This window comes from Canis lupus, chromosome 7 (genome assembly GCF_048164855.1).
Source record: "Canis lupus baileyi chromosome 7, mCanLup2.hap1, whole genome shotgun sequence".
Taxonomy (NCBI): Eukaryota; Metazoa; Chordata; class Mammalia; order Carnivora; family Canidae; genus Canis; species Canis lupus.
The window spans coordinates 69,691,805-69,710,608 of NC_132844.1; positions in this window are offsets into that span (position 1 = coordinate 69,691,805).

Consider the following 18,804-nt stretch of genomic DNA (forward strand, 5'->3'; position numbering starts at 1 on the left):
TGCTTCATTTGGCACTTCATCACAATCAACTACATATGATAGATAATCCAAGTAATTGTGATGCCACTGCATGCTATGGATTACTAGCAGCCCATTTCTCATTGACAAAGAGATCAGTGCCATGCTCAAGCCGAAAGGTGTTACCAAACCAATGCCCAAATGCCACCTCCATGGGTCTACTTCCTAGGACCATTCCTGGTACCAATTCTTTATTACTTTGTGTCTAATTGAGAGACAGAAACCACATAGTAATTTAAACAATGTAGCTTAATGTAAAGAATTGTTAAACAATGATAGGTCAGTAACTACAAAGAAGTTAAGAAGTATCCTAAAGCTGAGGGGAATGCCCAAGCCTATGGCTCAGAACTTACTGGAGAAGGTATGGCCGCAACCTACTGGATGGCAGAGAAGTTTGCTGGGTTTCCCAGGCCAGAGCTAGTCAGCAAGCAGGCAAGCAGGACACAATCCTCCAGAGCGTGGGTGAACTGAGGCTGGTGGGCAGACATGCAGAGACAGCTGAGGCATGTAGAATATGTGGTGTTCACCTCAAGTGGGAAATAACTGGGTTGAAGCAAGCTGAGGCTGGTGGGTGGGCAGGCAGAGGGAGTCGGGGCACTGCACAGCCATGAGGCCTGGAGTGTACTGGGTCTGCACTGGGGCCTCTGGGGCTTCATGGTGGCTGCAGGGCTGCATTCTCTGGGTACGTGGCTGGAGCAGAGCACTCCTGGATGGTTCCTGTCTAGGCCAACACAAACACACACATACACACATTGCTGATCGACCATGTATCAGGGGGAATAAAAGCAAAATGCTGCATATTGGAACCAGGAAGAAAAATTCCGTTCTTCCTTTTGTCCTCCTGTGCCCTCTACATTATACTCACTCTACAGAAGAAGTGCTTAAATAGTCCAGTCCATTACTGCAGAGCAAGTTCTGAAGGGTGAATTTGGAGCTGAGTGTTAATAAATTGATAGCTGGCATAATACTCTCAATTACTTTGCTATAGTGCTTATATACAAACAGTTCCGGCGGGGGAGGAGGGGGGGAGAAGAAGAGAAGGAATGTGCTTACAACTCATTTGTCAGGCTATTGCAACATTTATTTATTTAAAACTATTTATTCATCTCCTACTATGTACTAGGTCGTTGTAGGTCCTAGCATTACAGTAATGAACAAAAGAGATCAATTGCCTGCTCTCATAAAACTCACATTGTAATGAGTGAAGACAGACAATAAATAAACAAACATAAAAAGATATCAACTGGCTATAAATGATGTGCAAATAAAGCAAGAAAGGGCTGCCAAGTGAAGAAGAGACCCCCCCCCCCCTTTCAGCTATGATGGGGTAGCTTGTTCTTGTCACCAAGAACAAGCTAGGCTGAATAAAGCTAAAAACAAAACAAAACAAATTTTATTTGAAGGCATCAGACAGCTACCAAGACAGCCAGAATTTGAGGGGCCAAGTTTCCAAAAAGAATGAAAAATCATTGAGGTGCGTCCAAATTCTACTCAATTCTTCATAAAGAATAAGTCTTTGCTAGTTTATAAGTGGCACAGGGTGAGACACTAAGAAGCTGGTCAGAAAGTGGCCACTAAGAGGCCAAGAAGCTCAGCAGGTTCCTCAATGACCTCACAGGGATGAGGGGGGTTCTTGAGACAATCAGGACCTGAGGGGCCCAGATCCTGGGGAGGAGAGTCCCCCCAAATGACTTTCTTTGTGAAGCATTTGCCTCTTTGCAAGGGGCACAGTGGGAGGCTGAGGAGCTGAAAGGAAAACATATACCAAGGGGATGAGAATCTAAACGGAGTTCTTGGCTATCTCATGGTGTTAGGGACGTAAAACATGGAGTTCAGGCCAGTTAAGGAGGAGAGTTCCCTATAAACCCCAGGCTGTCAGTTAAATAAGATCTAAATCCTTGGAGTTAATGGAAAACCAGAAATCTAGGACACCTGGGTGGCTTAGTGGCCGGGCATCTGCCTTTGGCCCAGGGTGGTGGTGATCCTGGGGTTCTGGAATCGAGTCCTGAGTCCGGCTTCCTGTGAGGAGCCTGCTTCTCCCTCTGCCTGTGTCTCTGCCTCTTTGTGCCTCTCATGAATAAATAAATAAATAAATCTTAAAAAAAAAAATAAAGGAAAACCAGAAATCAGAAATAGAGAAAGCCTTACAGAGCACAACAGCCACAGATTAGTTCAATTCCTGATCAATGTATCTGTCGTATCTCTAACTTCCTGCCTAGAGAAGCTAAAATAAGTCTTCTCTGAAAAAAGATAACTTCATCTAGAGTCTCTACAATTTTTTTTTTTTTACAATTTTCACATAAAATATTCAGCATTGAATAAAAACGTACCAGTCATGGAGCACCTGGATGGCTCAGTTGGTTGAGTATCCAGCTCTTGGTTTCAATTGAAGTCATGATCTTGGGGTTGTGGGACTGAACCCCATTATGGGCTCCACACTGGGCTTACTGTCTGCTTGGGAGTCTTTCTCTCCTTCTCCTTCTGTCCCTCCCCTTGCTCATGCTCTCTCTTTAAATAAATAAAATCTTAAAAAAGAAAAAAGAAAAAAAGAAAGACCAGGCATACCAAGAAATGGGACCAAGAAAGAAAGTCAATAGGAATGGACTCAGGTGATCCAGATATTGAGGTATCAGATGAAGATTTTAAAATACCTAATTAATATGTTTAAGAAAAAAGATGACACAATGGAGAGTTTTCAGGAGAGCTGGAATCTATAAAAATCAATAAAGTGGAAATTCTAGGGACAACTGGGTGGCTCAGTGATTGAGCGTCTGCCTTTAGCTCAGGGAGTGATCCTGGATTTCCAGGATTGAGTCCCACATCGGGCTCCTTGCATGAAGCCTGCTTCTCCCTCTGCCTGTGTTTCTGTCCCTCTGTGTTTCTCATGAATAAATAAATAAAATCTTTTTTAAAAAGTGGAGATCCTAGAATGTAAAAATACAGTAAATGAAATGATAACTTAATAGATTTGACAAAATTGACACAGCTGAAGAGAGATTAGTGACCAGAAAAATGAGTTAGTAGAAAATATTCAGACTGAAACAGAGACAAAGAGATTAAAAATACCAAAAAGAGCATAAGATACATGTAAGAAAGGGTAAAAAGTGTAACATATGTGTGGTTGGAATTCTAGAAGATGAAAAGACCGAGAATGTGACAGAAGCAGTATTTGTTAGAATCATGGCTGAAAATTTTCCCAATAATTAATTAATAAACATCAAACTACAGATTCAAGAAACACACACACTTATGCATATCATAATAAAACTGCTGAAAACCAAAGAGAGAGGGGAAAAAATTACAGCAAATAGCTGTTGCTGCATTCAAAATCCAAAAAGACCAACAGTCACTGTGCATCTTTTTGGTAGCAGAAGACGTAAGGTGCAGTAAGTTCCCCTCTACCTTGGAGATGTATCTGGACACCTTTTTCTTCACTAATATGAGCCCCAAATCTGTGTATGGCTTGTCTTCTACCCTCTGGCGTACCTGCATCTTACAGGGGTATCCAGGCTACTTGCTACTTCCTATTTCCTGGCCCAAGATGGTTTTTTTTTTCCCCAAGATGTTTTTAATATAGTTGATCAGTATAATATTCTAGAGAATGTCCAGATGACCAAGGTCGTGGTAGCCTATAATGGAACAAGAGAGCAGGAGAGTAGCTCTGGGAACGACCATGACCGTACACTGCAATCTATTGCATGTGAATGTGAATTGTTTCTGATCTTCCTTCCTGATATAGAAAAGAACACAATTACCAAATCAAAAGCCATATACAAGATCCAGAGGCTATGTTGGACTACCACAGAGTCCGCTACCATCCACCATGATCAATCTAGTTTTCACAGGCATCACAGTGCTGAAATAAATGGAAATATATATAACAACTGTATTGTTTAAGTATCTGAGGATGATACTAATCTATGTCTTCCATGTAGAATGCAAAACTACTTCTAACTTATCTTGGTTTGGTGGGAAGAGGAAAGATAGTTTTAGGGGATTTTACTTGTCTTTTCCCACCATTATGGATCTTACTCCATTGGCCTGGGAATTACTGTGAGGGCCTACCAAAATCTAAATATATCCATCCTTACCATGCTCTTAGGAATTAGAGATATTACCAGGGGATGTGTCCACAGATCCACTATGAGAAAAACTTGGGTCAGGACTCTATCACCCAGGCTCCATACACTACTTAACAGGGGGGACATGCTGTCACTTTAGGTACCTGATACAAGTGCCACCTGAGACTCTGAAACCCACACCTCTCAAAAGATCTTGCTGTTTTCTCTTTTTTCCTGTGTACAGTTTCCTTAGTTAATTGTATCAGTTCCCTTTAGGATAAGAGAAATTGCTGCTGCTTTGTCACAGTCCTTCCTTAAGATAATTCAGTCTTTTCTGGGTCTGAGAATTGGCTCAAGCCTAGCAACTGAGTGGGGGATTGTGATTTTTTTCAGTAGCAAATATCAGACTTTGGTTCAACCACTCTTGATCTTTTTTTGGTTATATAGATTGAGTAATATATTAACTGGCTTTCTATCTATCTTGTGCTGGGGATTCCATGGCCTATTAGCCATTGACACAAATCTCCATGGTTTTCTCCCCTCTGGATGCCATTCTGGCTTTGCTGCTTATTATGGTAATTATATCCACCTTGCCTCTAATTAAATCAGGGCCTCTGCTCTTTCAAAATCCTATCACCCTCATTGACCCCAGGGACTCTGGTTCCCTATCAACCTCCTTTATTATGAAACTTAGTTTTCAAAGAACAGCTACTACTGATATTCTCAACAATGTCAGTGCTCTTATCTAGCATATTTTTTACTGCTTTATTGAGGAGAGTATCCTCTGAGCCTTTCAGGGAACACAGTCAACTGATAGGATTTTTGATCTTAAGATAAATCCATTCTAGCATATCTATACTAAATTTCCCAAGGCAGTTCCAGCGTCTCCATTTACTTTTATTATGGGGTACTGTTTTTCCAAGCATCAAGGAGCTTCCTCAGTGATGTACTAGGATCAATTCTAGATGTCTTTTCCAGAACATTAAATCCCAAGTCACAAAGAGTGTCCTTAATATATTCTTCTTTATCCAATCTTATGTCCCAATCCCCTTGGTCCAACACCCTCAAAACTGGCATATTTTCCCAGTTGCTACTGGTATATATTAGAAAGATCCATGAATATATTTTTTAATATATATATTTTTTTTCTTCCCAAAATGGAGTCAATATTTCCCCAGGTGGGCTGTGACAAAAAATGATCCAAATTATTGACCTAGAAACCATGGGAGGTTGGGGGCAAATCTTCAGGGGAGTGAATGATCCCCTGAGTGAATGATCCAAATTATTGACCTAGAAACCATGGGAGGTTGGAGGCAAATCTTCAGGTATCATCTTACAAGGCATTTGCCTCCACATGTTTCTGAATAAGTGGAAGCTGTTATCATCCAACAAAGGGGAAATGAGACATTTCTTTAGGTCCAGCAAGTTCAGGGGAATCTGGAGCTCAAGCATGTCCACACAATATCCCCATTTCAAGTACCAGAGTGTTGTCATTCTCTTCTTATCAGGGCACTGATTTTGATGTAAGAGTCTTTTTTGTTGTTGTTGTTGTTTTGTTTTTTGAGAGAAAAAACAGGGAAAGGAGGGGCAGAGAGAGGGGGAGAATCTTATGCAGACTCCACACCTAGTGCAGAGCCTGATGCAGGGTTAAATCTCATGACCCTGAGATCATGACCTGAGCTGAAATTAAGAGACTCTCAACTGACTGAGCCAACCAGCGACCCAGATGTAGGAGTCTTAACAGCTTTTAAGCCTTCTCTATAATTCTGCTACTGTTGAAATCAAGTCCTGTGCCTGGTTCTCAGCTCAATCCTCCCTGTATTCAGGAAGGTAGTGAAGGGCTTACAGCAACCAAGTAAATGCTTAACCAGGAGAAAGGCCACTGTAACAAGGCAAGAGAGCTTTGAAGTGTTTTGTTGTTGTTGTTGTTGTTGTTGTTGTTTTCTTTGAAGTGTTTTAACTTAGTCTTGTCCACTCTCTCCCTGGCTTGGTGGCAGTCTCAAAGATGGCAGATTGTATTCCCAGTGTGTGTACTTGGGTTCAGAAGGAAAAGAATGGACCTTGTTCCCAAGGAATTATGTTTGTCTGTTTTGACCTGACTGGAGTTTTCCTGAAGGATTAACATAAGGACCTTACCTTCATTTCCCTATGTCAGAACTCTACCCGGGCAGAGTTCCCTATGCTGAGGATATTCTTTGAGAATATTGAAAGACAAATGAAGAAGCTGCTGCCTTCTGGGGCAAATAAAGCTGTTGGAGCAAACAACAGACACAACAAAAACCTGGGAGGAAAAGCCAGAGAGATTTGGGGAGGAACAGGGATCTTGAAAAGCTCTCATGTATACCGTGGGAACTCAAAATCCATACATATGTCCAGGGAAGAATGTATGCTCAGAAAAGACCTGAGAAGAGCATAGGCATTCATCTCTGGCTGATCTGTAGGCTCAATGCAAGCAGGAAGTGAAGGCTAAGAAAGAGTTGTAAATGGCCTAGTTAAGCACTGAAGGAGTTACTGCAATCCAGAGCCAATCTGGAAAGATCTAGAGAGTAATTTTCCTTACCTTTTCTTTTTTTTTCATAATATTCAAGATGTCCACCTTTCAACAAAAAATTATGTATACTTTTGACGGTATACCCACTTCTGGGTATATAGTCCAAAGAACTGAAAATAAGGACTCAAACAGATCTTCGTTCACCAGTGTTCCTAGTAATATTTTTCACAGTAAACGGAAAAACTGTGAAGAAAGCAGGTGACTTAAGAGACTAGAGAGGGGCGCCTGCCTGGGTCAGGGGAACGTGGGACTCTTGATCTTGGGGTTGTGAATTTGAGCCCTACATTGGGTGTAGAGATTACTTAAAAATAAAATCTTAAAAAAAAAAAAAGACTAGAGAGACATGTATATTGGAAGTGATAAAGTGTACTAAGAGGTGAAGGCATAAAAAAATATATATATGCATGGCCGTGCACGTGTTTCCAGGGAATACCTTATTTCCTGTATGAGAGAAAACAAACACAAATGATTAAAGTTTTGTTCATTCCGGAGAGTTACCATGCTCCTTCCAAGAAACACATTCCACTGGAGGTAATAATCTGGGAGGAGCTAAGTTGGAGGAAGAGCAGTATTACCAACCGAATTGTGTCCCCCCTCCCCCGCAATTTTGTATTTGACGCCCTGATGCTCAATGTCACTGTATTTGGAGATAAGGCTTTTAAAGAGGTAATTTTTTTAAAAGATTTTATTTATTCATTCATGAGAGATACAGAAAGAGAGAGAGAGAGAGAGGCAGAGACACAGGCAGAGGGAGAAGAGAGAGAGAGAGAGGCAGAGACATAGGCGGAGGGAGAAGCAGGTTCCATGCAGGGAGCCCGGTGTGGGACTCTATTGAGGACTCCAGGATCACGCCCTGAGCCAGACAGATGCTCAACCGCTGAGCCACCCAACCGTCCCTAAAGAGGTAATTAAAGGTAAATAAGGTCATAAGAGTGAAAGCCTAACCCAATATGACTGGTATCAGAATAGAGACACCAGGAGTGCCCGTGCACTAAGAAAGACCATGTGACCAGTAAGAATGGTGGCAGACTGCAAGCTGAGGAGAAAGGCCTCAGGAAAAACCAAACCTGCTGGCATCTTGATCTTGAATTTCTAGTCTCCAGAACTGTGAGAAGAGAAATATTTGTCATGGGTCGCCTGGGTGGCTCAGTTGGTTAAGCATCTGCCTTCAGCTCAGGTCCTGATCTCAGGGTCCTGGGATTGAGCCCCTTGTTGGGCTCTCTACTCAGTGGTGAGTCTCTGCCCCTCCCCCCTACTCCTGCTCCCTCTCTCAAATAAATAAATAAAATCTTAAAAAAAAAAAAAAAAAAGGAAAGAAATATCTGTCATTTAACCCACACAGTCTGTGGTATTTTGTAATGGCAGCCCTAGAAGACTAATATTTGACAACAAATCTTTTTTTGTTGTTTTTTAAAGATTGTATTTATTTATTCATGAGGGACAGAGAGAGAGGCAGAGACTCAGGCAGAGGGGGAAGCAGACTCCCCGTGGGGAGCCCGATGTGGGACTCGATCCTGGGACCTCAGGATTATGCCCTGAGCTTAAGGCAGATGCTCAACCGCTGAGCCACCCACGCATCCCTGACAAATATTTAAAGGAAATTTTATTTATTTTTAAAAGTTTTTATTTATTTAAATAATCCCTACATCCAACATGTGGCTGGAACTCACAACCACGAGATCAAGAGTCTCTTCCAACTGAACCAGGTAGGCTCCACTAAGAGAAATTCTAGATTATAGAGACAGAATCATCACTGTTGCTTATAAGAGATCATGATCATGACAAGAGCAGAAAAATCACATCCAAAAATGCAATTTCCGGGGCATGTGGGTGACTCAGTCAGTTAAGCAGCTAACTCTTGGTTTCCACTCAGGTCATGATTTCAGGGTTGTGAGATGGAGCTCCACATTGGGCTCCACTCTCAGGGGGGGAGTCTGCTTGGGATTCTCTCTCTCTCCCTTTGCCCCTCCCCTCTCCCCTCCCCCTAAAGTAAATAAATAAATATTTTTTAAAAATGCAATTTCCAGCACAGTCTATGGTTATCAAAAGCTGCATAACACAAGCAAACGGAATGTAATATTGTCCATTTTTAGTTTCTTGTCGTGCTTTGTCAATACTTTCAGAAGACAATTCATGACCATCCACTTCTGAGACTCATTGCTGAGTCTCAGGTAAGCTAATTATCCACCGGCATGGATGAACCTCAGACATTTACTGTTTCACTCCTGCTCAAGCTCATTCTTGTTCACCTTCATCCCCCCACTAAACAGCAACAGTGACTACAACTTCCATATCTCCCTTCTCATCTCCAACCTCACTTAAGGGACACTGCAATTTCAGTAACCACATTTAAAAACTTGCCTTGTTTATTTCACTGCTGCTGAGTGTTATTTGCCTTTGAACATATCATTTCACTGTTCACTTACATTACAGTAACAATTGTTTAAGAGGAAAACATCAGTATCCTATGTTATTGCACAAATAAACTCATTGAGTTAATTAAGTGTTAAGTAACTGGTGTTTTAAAGGCAGAGAAACCTAGTTGATTGTTATATAGATTTTTTTTTAATTTTTTTTTTTATTTATTTATGATAGTCACAGAGAGAGAGAGAGAGGCAGAGACACAGGCAGAGGGAGAAGCAGGCTCCATGCACCGGGAGCCCGACGTGGGATTCGATCCCGGGTCTCCAGGATCGCGCCCTGGGCCAAAGGCAGGCGCCAAACCGCTGCGCCACCCAGGGATCCCTGTTATATAGATTTTTAAGAGTGTTTTAAGCACTGAGGGAAATTGGTTGGGGTTTTTAGACCTGCTGGAAATACAGTATTATTTTTTTCATTTAAAAGAATGACATATGGGGAGGGAAAAACAAGATGAAATCAGAGAGGGAGACAAGCCATAAGAGACTCTTAAGCATAGGAAACAAACTGAGGGTGGCTGGAGGGGAGGGGAGTGGAAGTATCTCATAACTGGGAGATGAGCATTAAGGAGGGTATGGGATGTAATGAGCACTGGATTTTTTTTTTTTAAGATTTTATTTATTTACTCATGAGAGACACAGAGAGAGAGGCAGAGACTCAGAGGGAGAAGCAGGCTCCTTGCAGGGACCCCGACGTGGGACTCAATCCCGGGTCTCCAGGATCACGCCCTGGACTGAAGGAGGCACTAAACAGCTGAGTCACTTGGGCTGCCTGAGCACTAGGTATTATACACAACTGATGAATCACTGCTGAATGCTACCTCTGACACTAATAATACACTACATGTTAATTAGTTGAATTTAAATAAAATTTGAAAATAAAATGACATGCAAAAATAAAATAGAATAATGAGTTACAGACTCCCACTACCTAAAAATTCACTATCCAACATATTTTTAGGAATGGATTCTTAAAGATCTTCTGAGGGATACCAGAACTAGGATAAAATATACTAGGAAGAATAAAGTCATATAGTTATATTATTGTATAGTTAATGCTGCATCCCATTAGAAGACACCTATGATTAATCATTAGTGATGCTGAGATTGAACCCCTAGATTAGATAAAATTAGTGGTGAATGATCCCTCGATTTACAGTTAATGCTTTCCCTTTTGAGACTAGAAAGTAATCCACATGGTATTACTTTGACTCTGCATGCATGTTTACAATTACCAATCATCTATTGGTTTTTTTTTTTAATTTTTATTTATTTATGATAGAGAGAGAGAGAGAGAGAGAGGCAGAGACACAGGCCGAGGGAGAAGCAGGCTCCATGCACCGGGAGCCCGACGTGGGACTCGACCCCAGGTCTCCAGGATCGCGCCCTGGGCCAAAGGCAGGCGCCAAACCGCTGCGCCACCCAGGGATCCCCATCTATTGGTTTTAACACCAATCGATAATCCTTGCCTGAGTCAGTTCTGTTGGAGTTCATGAAATTATGTTTTTCTAATTCTTTTATTTCTTTTACATTGTTTAACTAGCATTCTGTGAAAATTCTCTTTATTAACTAGAACTATTCAGTTATCCTAAAATAAACTTTTACTGGAAAAGCAAAATACATGCTTAAAGAAACCATACTTTTTGTTTTTTTGTTTGTTTCTTTTGTTTTCCATTTTATTCTTTAAAAATCTTTATTTTTTTTAAATTTATTTATTTATTTTAAAATTTTTATTTATTTATTCATGAGACACAGAGAGAGAGGCAGAGACACAGGCAGAGGGAGAAGCAGGCTCCATGCAGGGAGCTCAATTGGGACTCGTTCCCGGGTCTCCAGGATCACACCCTGGGCGGAAGGCAGGCTCTAAACCGCTGAGCCACCCGGGCTGCCCTAAAAAAATTGACTATAAATACACAAATTATAGTTTAATTTATACAATTATCTAGTACTTATGTATGTGTATATTTGATATATTTTTTAAAGATTTTTATTCATTTATGACAGAGAGAGAGAAGCAGAGACACAGGCAGAGAGAAGCAGGCTCCACGCAGGGAGCCTGATGCGGGACTAGATCCCGGGACTCCAGGACCACGCCCTGGGCCGAAGGCAGGCGCTAAACCACTGAGCCACCCAGGGATCCCCATATTTGATATTTTTATTCAATCCATAACTATGAATAAATTTATTTACCCATAAATAACAAATACCATCCAAAGACAAGAATCCTTCTTTACCACAATACCCTTATCACAACTAAAATCTTGTTTTTAAGATTTTATTTATTTATTTATTTATTTATTTATTTATTTATTTGAGAGAGAGAGAGGTAGTGAGAGACAGCACCAGCAAGGGAGAAAAGGAGAAGCAGGCTCTCCACTGAGCAGGGAGCCCCATGCAGGGCTCCATCTCAGGACCCTGGGATCATGACCTGAGCTGAGAGTGAATGCTTAACCTACTGAGCCACCCAGATGCCCCACAACTAAAAACTTTAACAGTAACTCCTAATATTAGCAAGTGTCCAGTCACTTAGTTGAGTCCCCAGTTATCTCATAAGGGCCAGAATTGTCTCTCTCTCTTTTTTTTTTAATCTTTTAAATAAACTATGATCCAAATAAGGTCTGAACACTCTGGCTGGCTATTATGTCTTTTATTATTTATTTGTTTATTATTTGAGAGAGAGAGAGAGGGAGAGAATGAGCATGGGGATGGCAGTGGGAGAGGGAAAGAGAGAATATTAAGCAGACTCTCTGCTATGCATGGAGGAGATGTGAGTCTCAGTCTTATGACCTGAGACATCATAATCTGAGCCAAAATCAAGAGTTGGCTGCTTAACCAACTGAGCCACCTACGTGCCCCAGTTAATATGTCTTTTAAAATCTTTTAGGGAGTTCCTGGCTGGCTCAGTTGGAGGTGTGCAACTCTTGATCTTGGGGTCATGAGTTCAAGCCCCATGTTGGGTGCAGAGATTACTAAAAAAAAGTAATAATAAACTCTAAAAAAGAAAATCTTTGAAACTACAGATTTCCCTCCTTTCCCTTTGTCCCTTTGAAATTTTTTGGTGAAGAAAATGGAGTGTTTGTTCCTTAGAATTTCTTGCAGTCTGTTTTGCTGATTACCTCGCTGTGGTGTGGTTTGACATGTTTCCCTGTCCCCTGCATTTTCTGTGAATTGGTAGTTATATTTTGAGGCTTGATCACATTCAAGTTCAATATTTTGGGCCAGACTAATTCATAGGTGGTCATGGTCTTTTCCATAAGAAGCACATATAGTCTTTTTTGTTTCTTTTTTGTTTGCACCACTAATGCCCAATGCCTATGTCCGTTAGTTCATTCATGGTTCGGTTATTTGTTGTTGATATTGTTGTCTTATTGTGATAAAATATATGTAACATGAAGCTTACCACTTAAACCATTTTCAAGTATACAGTTCAGGAACAATAAGTACGTTTACACCGCTACGCAGTGTATCTTGATGGGCGCGGGGGGGGGGGGCGGGGGGCGGGGGGACCGGGGCTCCAAGATGGCGGATCATCCGGCCAACCCTCTCCAAGATGGCGACTTTCCCGCCACTTTCACTGCGGCCTCCAGGTCACCACCAGGAAACTGAAGTTTTCCACCCAGGAACTTCCCAGTTGGGAACTGTCCATCACGGGCTTCTCCCACCCCATGACCTCTCTACCTTACCTAATACGGACACAAGCCTATGGCCTGCCTCAACCCGATAAAAGGACCCTGCCAACTCCCTCCCAGCGCGACTTCCACGACTCACACTCTCTCTCTCTTTCTCTTCTCCTCCGTGAGTCGTGGAACCTCGCCCGAGGGTGCTTGCAATAAAGTTCATCTCTCAGATCCACTTGCCTTGTAGCCTCTTTTCTTACCACCGTCGGCAGGAGAAACTTTACAACCATCATCCATCTGCAGAACCTTTATCATCTTTCTAAACTGAAACTCAGCGCCCATGAAACAGTAACTCTCCATTCCCTCCTCTCATCAGCCCTTACCTAGCCACCACCGCTCTACTTCTTGTCTCTATGAACTTGGCTGTTCCTAATCCCTCATTTAAATGAAATCAAATAGTATTTTTTCTTTTCTGGTTTCTTATTTTACTTAACATAATGTCTTTAAAATTCACTCGTATTGGGGATCCCTGGGTGGCTCAGTGGTTTAGCACCTGCCTTCAGCTCAGGGTGTGATCCTGGGGTCCCAGGATTGAGTCCCACATCAGGCTCCCTGAATGGAGCCTACTCTCCCTTTGCCTGTGTCTCTGCCTCTCTCTCTCTCTCTCTCTTTCTCTCTCGGTCTCTCATGAAGTAAATAAAATCTTAAAAAAAAAAAATTCACCCGTGTTGTAGTATGAGTCAGGATCTCCTAACTTTTTTTTTTTTTTTTTTTTAAGATTTTATTCATTTATTTATGAGAGACACAGAGAGAGAGAGAGGGAGAGACACAGGCAGAGGGAGAAGCAGGCTCCATGCAGGAAGCCCAATGTGGTACTCAATCCTGGGACCCCAGGATCAAGCCCTGGGCGGAAGGCAGGTGCTAAACCACTGAGCCACCCAGGGATGCACAAGATCTCCTAACTTTTTAAGGCTGAATAACATTCCATTGTATGTAAATATCACATTTTGTTTATCCATTCACCCATCAGTGGATACTTGATGCAAACATGGTAATACTTCCTACTGAATTTAATCTAAAATTACAAGGCAAAGCAGTGATAATATAGGAAACATATACTGCAGCAAAGTCATCAGGTAATGAATCTCAGGTAATGTCAAGGGGCTGTATACACTTCCTGTGCTATCAAAAGTTAAAACAAAAAGCAAGATCAAAAAAAAAAAAGCAAGATCCCCATTCCCTCATGGATTTGAAGCATATATATTTTCTGAGCTTGAACTAAAGTTCCAGCAGTGTTTTTCAAATCTCAATGCAAGTGGAAAGAAAATTTCTATATTTCACTTAATTGTGCAGTTGAGGAGTTTCCTCCTTCATTTTGATGTGATTAATCCACAATGTAATAACATGGTAAAAGGCAAATATCAAGGAAAGAATATAAAAGAATTCTATAAATGTCTCTCAGGTGATGAATATGCTCAATTAAAATTACACACTATTGGATTAATATCAGCATTTGGCAGTACTATCTGTGTGAAAGACATATTCAAAGACGAAATATGTAAAATCTCATTACAGATCGACACTAACAAATGAACATTTGCAATTGATTTTGATGACAGGGAATACTAACTTTGTACCTCAATTAAGCAGCAGACCTCTATTACCAAAAAATTGTACTCAATCATTATACTTTGAGTTCTGTCATTAATAAATTGTGGAAATGTTTTCTTTAATTTTTATGTACTTATGTTATATCCTTGATTTTACTTTTTGGCATGCAAAGCCTAATTACTATTTGATCCTTTATAGCATAAGTTTGCCAACCCCTGGTGTAGAAGAGCACTGGACAAGTACAGCCAGCTGCTTCTAGCCATTCAGATAAAACCCTTGATCCCTCCCAGGTTCTTCTACTTCTGTCTTCCACTCAGTAAATGGCCTCTAATTCAATTACTCAAGCCAAAATTCTGGTGGTCTTCCTTGATTTTTATTTTCCCACAATCTCTATATTAATCTGTTAGAACGTCCTGTGTTAGCCCTACCTCCAATTGTAATAGCTTTAATCCGTTTACTTCTCTCCATATCTGCTGCTTTTATCCACCTCTTGTCTGTACTACTGAAATAGTCTGATTTGTCTCTGTTTCCACTCTTGCCTCCAAATGATCCAATATTCCCTCTGTAGCTAGAGGAATCTCTTTAAAATGTTAAAAGATCATTCCTCTCTACTTTAAGCTCTTTATTGCCTTCCCATTGCATTTCAGATGAAACCCAAATGCCTTAACATGATCTGAAAGGCTCTATATAACTCAGCCCCAGCCTATCTCTTCTATCACATCTGCATCGGACAGAACATTTGTGTTCCCCCAAAATTCATAGGTTGAAATCATAACCCCCCACTGTGATAGTATTCTCCCCCAAATTCTCCCACCTCCTTTGGGGAGGTGATTAGGTCATGAAGGTAGAGTCCCATAAATGGGATTAGTGCCCTTATAAAAGAGACCTCAGGGAAATTCCTTTGTCTGCCATGTGAGAACATGGTAAGAAGATACCCATCTATGAACCTGGAAGCAAGTCCTCATGAAGCTCAATCTGTTGGTGCTTGATCTTGGACTTCCCAGCCTCTAGAACTGTGAGAAATGTTTATAAGCCACCTAGTCTATGGTGTTGTTATAGCATCCCCAATAGACTAAGACAACATCTCATTCCTCTCCAAGTCCATTGGTTTGTCACACACCTGCCTCATTTTCTTTCTTGGCCTTTGCATTTGCTACATACTGTATTGGAACCTTCTCCCCTGTCCCACTTTGTAAGTCTGGGTCTTTCTTCTCCTTTGGATACTAAATCAATGTGTACAGCATGCCTTCCTTTTCTGTTATCCTCCACCTTATTACTTGATTTATTTTCCTTACAGCACTGGAATGTAATCTTATGAGGGTAAGAACTGTCCACCATGCCTAAAACAGCACCCACATATAACAGTGGATAGTTGACAAATACTTACTGAGTAAAGGAAATGCCAAGAAAATTCTATGACAGCAAAATAAGAGCTATTAGAGTACACAGCAGAGGTCCCACTTTGGCCTAATGGTCAGATTTCTAAAGGAAGTGATGCTTCAGTTGATATCTGAAGAGAGTAAGAATTAGCCCACTAAAGATTATTTCCAGGGTAGGTAACTATTCTAGGCAGAGTGATAAGCATGAGGAGCAAAAAGAAAAAAAAAAAAAGCAGAGGCCTAAGGAAAACATGAGTGGCAAGAGTGCAACAATTGGGAGCAGATCCTTGGACTTCATCAAAGAGCAGGAGGGAGCAAATGAAAGGTTTAAGCTGGAAAGCTAGTGAAACAGTACTTTATGCTTTAGAAAGATCACTCTGGCCATAGTGTGTGGGAATGAGACACAAAGGGAAGCAAGACAAAAAAAAAACAAAAACAGTTAGGAGGGTGCAGTAGCAGTATTGGGAATGAAAGAACGTATCAATTTGAAATATTTAGGAGATAGCATTGATAGGGCCAGTATGGGATGTGAGACAGGGGCCCAGGAATACTCCCAGCCTTTAGTCTTGGGCATTTGGGTGGATAGTGGAACTTTTACTAAACCTCGAAACAACAGAGCAGCTGGCTAGAGGTGGGATACAGTATTTTAGACAAATTGAGCTTGAGAGGCCCATGAAGTACAGACATACCTGGTTTGTTTATTTATTTATTTATTTATTTATTTATTTATTTATTTATTTAGACATACCTGGTTTAAACATCTGTCTCTTCAAGTGATAATCCTGCTCTTCTCATCAGTGCCAGGTACACAGCAGGCTCCATTGGGTTTTTTTTTTGTTTTGTTTTTTTTTGTTTAAAGTAGGCTTGAACTCACAACTGAGATGGAGACTTGAGGTGAAATCAAGAGTCAGAAGCTGAACCAGCTGAACCACCCAGGCGCCCCAGCTGGCCCTATTGTTGAAGGAAGGAAAGGAGGAAATCTAAGTGAATCTGGGGGTCGGGAAAAATGGAGATATAAAATTAAGGGTCATCAGTATTTAAATGGTTTAACTCAGAAGAGTGGATAAAAATCACCCAGGAATATATAAAGTTAGAAGAGGGTGCAAAGACCCCTGAAGAACTCTAGTATTTATGAGAAAGGTAATAATGACATTGAGTATGCCTCATTTCCCCCTTAGCTGAAAATATTTCCCCTTATATATTTGACCCCTCCCTGAGATCACTGATCCCAGTAAAGGTTCCCCATTAGTGGGGAACTAATGGTCTCCCTCATAATAACAGCTAACATTTATCAAGTTTACTGAGGGCAAGGTACTGTCCTCAGCATTTTACATGTATTAATTCTTACAAACCTGTGAGCATGAGTAAGGACAAATGAGGAACTCCAGAGTGAAAATGATGAACAGATGGGGTAATTAAACGAGCAAGGGTTTTGGGAAGGGGATTAGCCTTGGTCAGTAGGAGGGACACCTCTTCCATTATAAGAAGGAGAGGACAGAGGTAGAGAGGTACACTCTATAATTTATATATATATATATAAATTTTTTTGTTTGTTTTTTTAACTGGCTGCTTAGAGTTTATTTTCCATTTGGTGCAAGGCATATAGTTACAGGGTGTCAGGAAGGTTTGCATGTGATTTGGATAGTAAAGAGTGGGGTTCTCTCAACTTCCTTTTTGGTGTTTTGCTGTTATAAAAGAATCCAACTGCTTCTGTTTGCTACAGTTGGCCTAGTCTATGGGGGAGGGGAGAGGCTCTGATGAGCCTAGTGCCTCTTGAAACCTTGTGGCTGGTGAACACCACTCAAGACTGGGGCCTGGGGACGCCTGGGTGGCTCAGTGGTTGAGCGTCTGCCTTTGGCTCAGGTCATGATCCCGGGGTCCTGGGATTGAGTCCACATGGGCTCCCCGCGGGGAGCCTGCTTCTCCCTCTGCCTGTGTCTCTGCCCTTCTCTCTCTGTGTCTCTTATGAATAAATAAATAAAATCTTAAAAACACACATACAAACACTGGGGCCTTGTGTTGCCTTTGCCAGCTAGCTTTACCTGGCTAGCCACCAGGCTGCTTCCAGAGTCAAGTCACAGGTGATTGTGCTGCTGGAGGCCTGGGGAGATTCCAAGCATTCTGGGAACTCTTAGTACTGTAAACAAGACTGAGAGAACAGACTTCCCAAAAAAGAAGTTTGCCCACCAGTGACTCAGGTCACAGTCAGTTCTGGGGAGACCAGGGTGGTGAGAGATGGCTTCCCCGAGATACTTTGCACTTCCGCAGAAGCTATTCCTGGAAGTGGAACCCAGGTGGTATAATAGTCATGGGTGGCCATGAATGAGCCACTGGAGGGGATAGCTCCTGGGCTGGTGGAAACCTCCGCATGACCCTTCCCAGGCCTGGGTGCACGATCCTGGGTGGCAGGAACTGGGGCCTTTGGCCACAGGGCCCATTTGCAGAGGAGCCTGAAGAAGGCTACTCCATGACTCAAGTAGGGCACTGGTCAAAATCCAGATCTTTCGGGGCACATGGGTTGCTCAGTTGGTTGAGTATCTGCCTTCGGCTCAGGTCCTGATCTCAGGGTCCTGGGATTGGGCCGGCACCAGCCTCTCTGCTCCACAGGGAATCTGCTTCTCCCTTACACTCTCCCTCTATACTCTCCATCTCTCTGTCTCAAATAATAAAATCTTTAAAAATCAGTTTCAATCAATCCAGATCTTTCATTAAGGAATTTGTTTTCTGTATAATTCCTAATAACTTCAAAACAAAAACAAAACTCTAACATGGTATTTTAATTGACTTACAGCAGTAATAAAAAAAGTATTACAGAGACTAAGGAGAGGAAAGAAGCAATTCTGCCTTAAGTTCAGAGGGCGAGTATATCTGAGGCTTTAAGGATCCCAAGATGGGCAACATGTGGAGATTGGAGTGCACCTCTGTTCCTGTGGGCTGGCTGGCTAGCATTATTCCCCATTCCCCTCTTCTATCCCAGGACTTCAATTTCCCCTTGAGGATTACATGCCCACTTTGTTGCCTTGATGGATGGAACATATGATTCAGGGTCCTCTGGCCAGAGGCGAGACCTGAAGCAGAAGAAGAGAACTCCAAGCAGACTCTGTGCTGAGCCTGATGTGGGGCTCGATCTCACGAACCTGAAGTCATGAC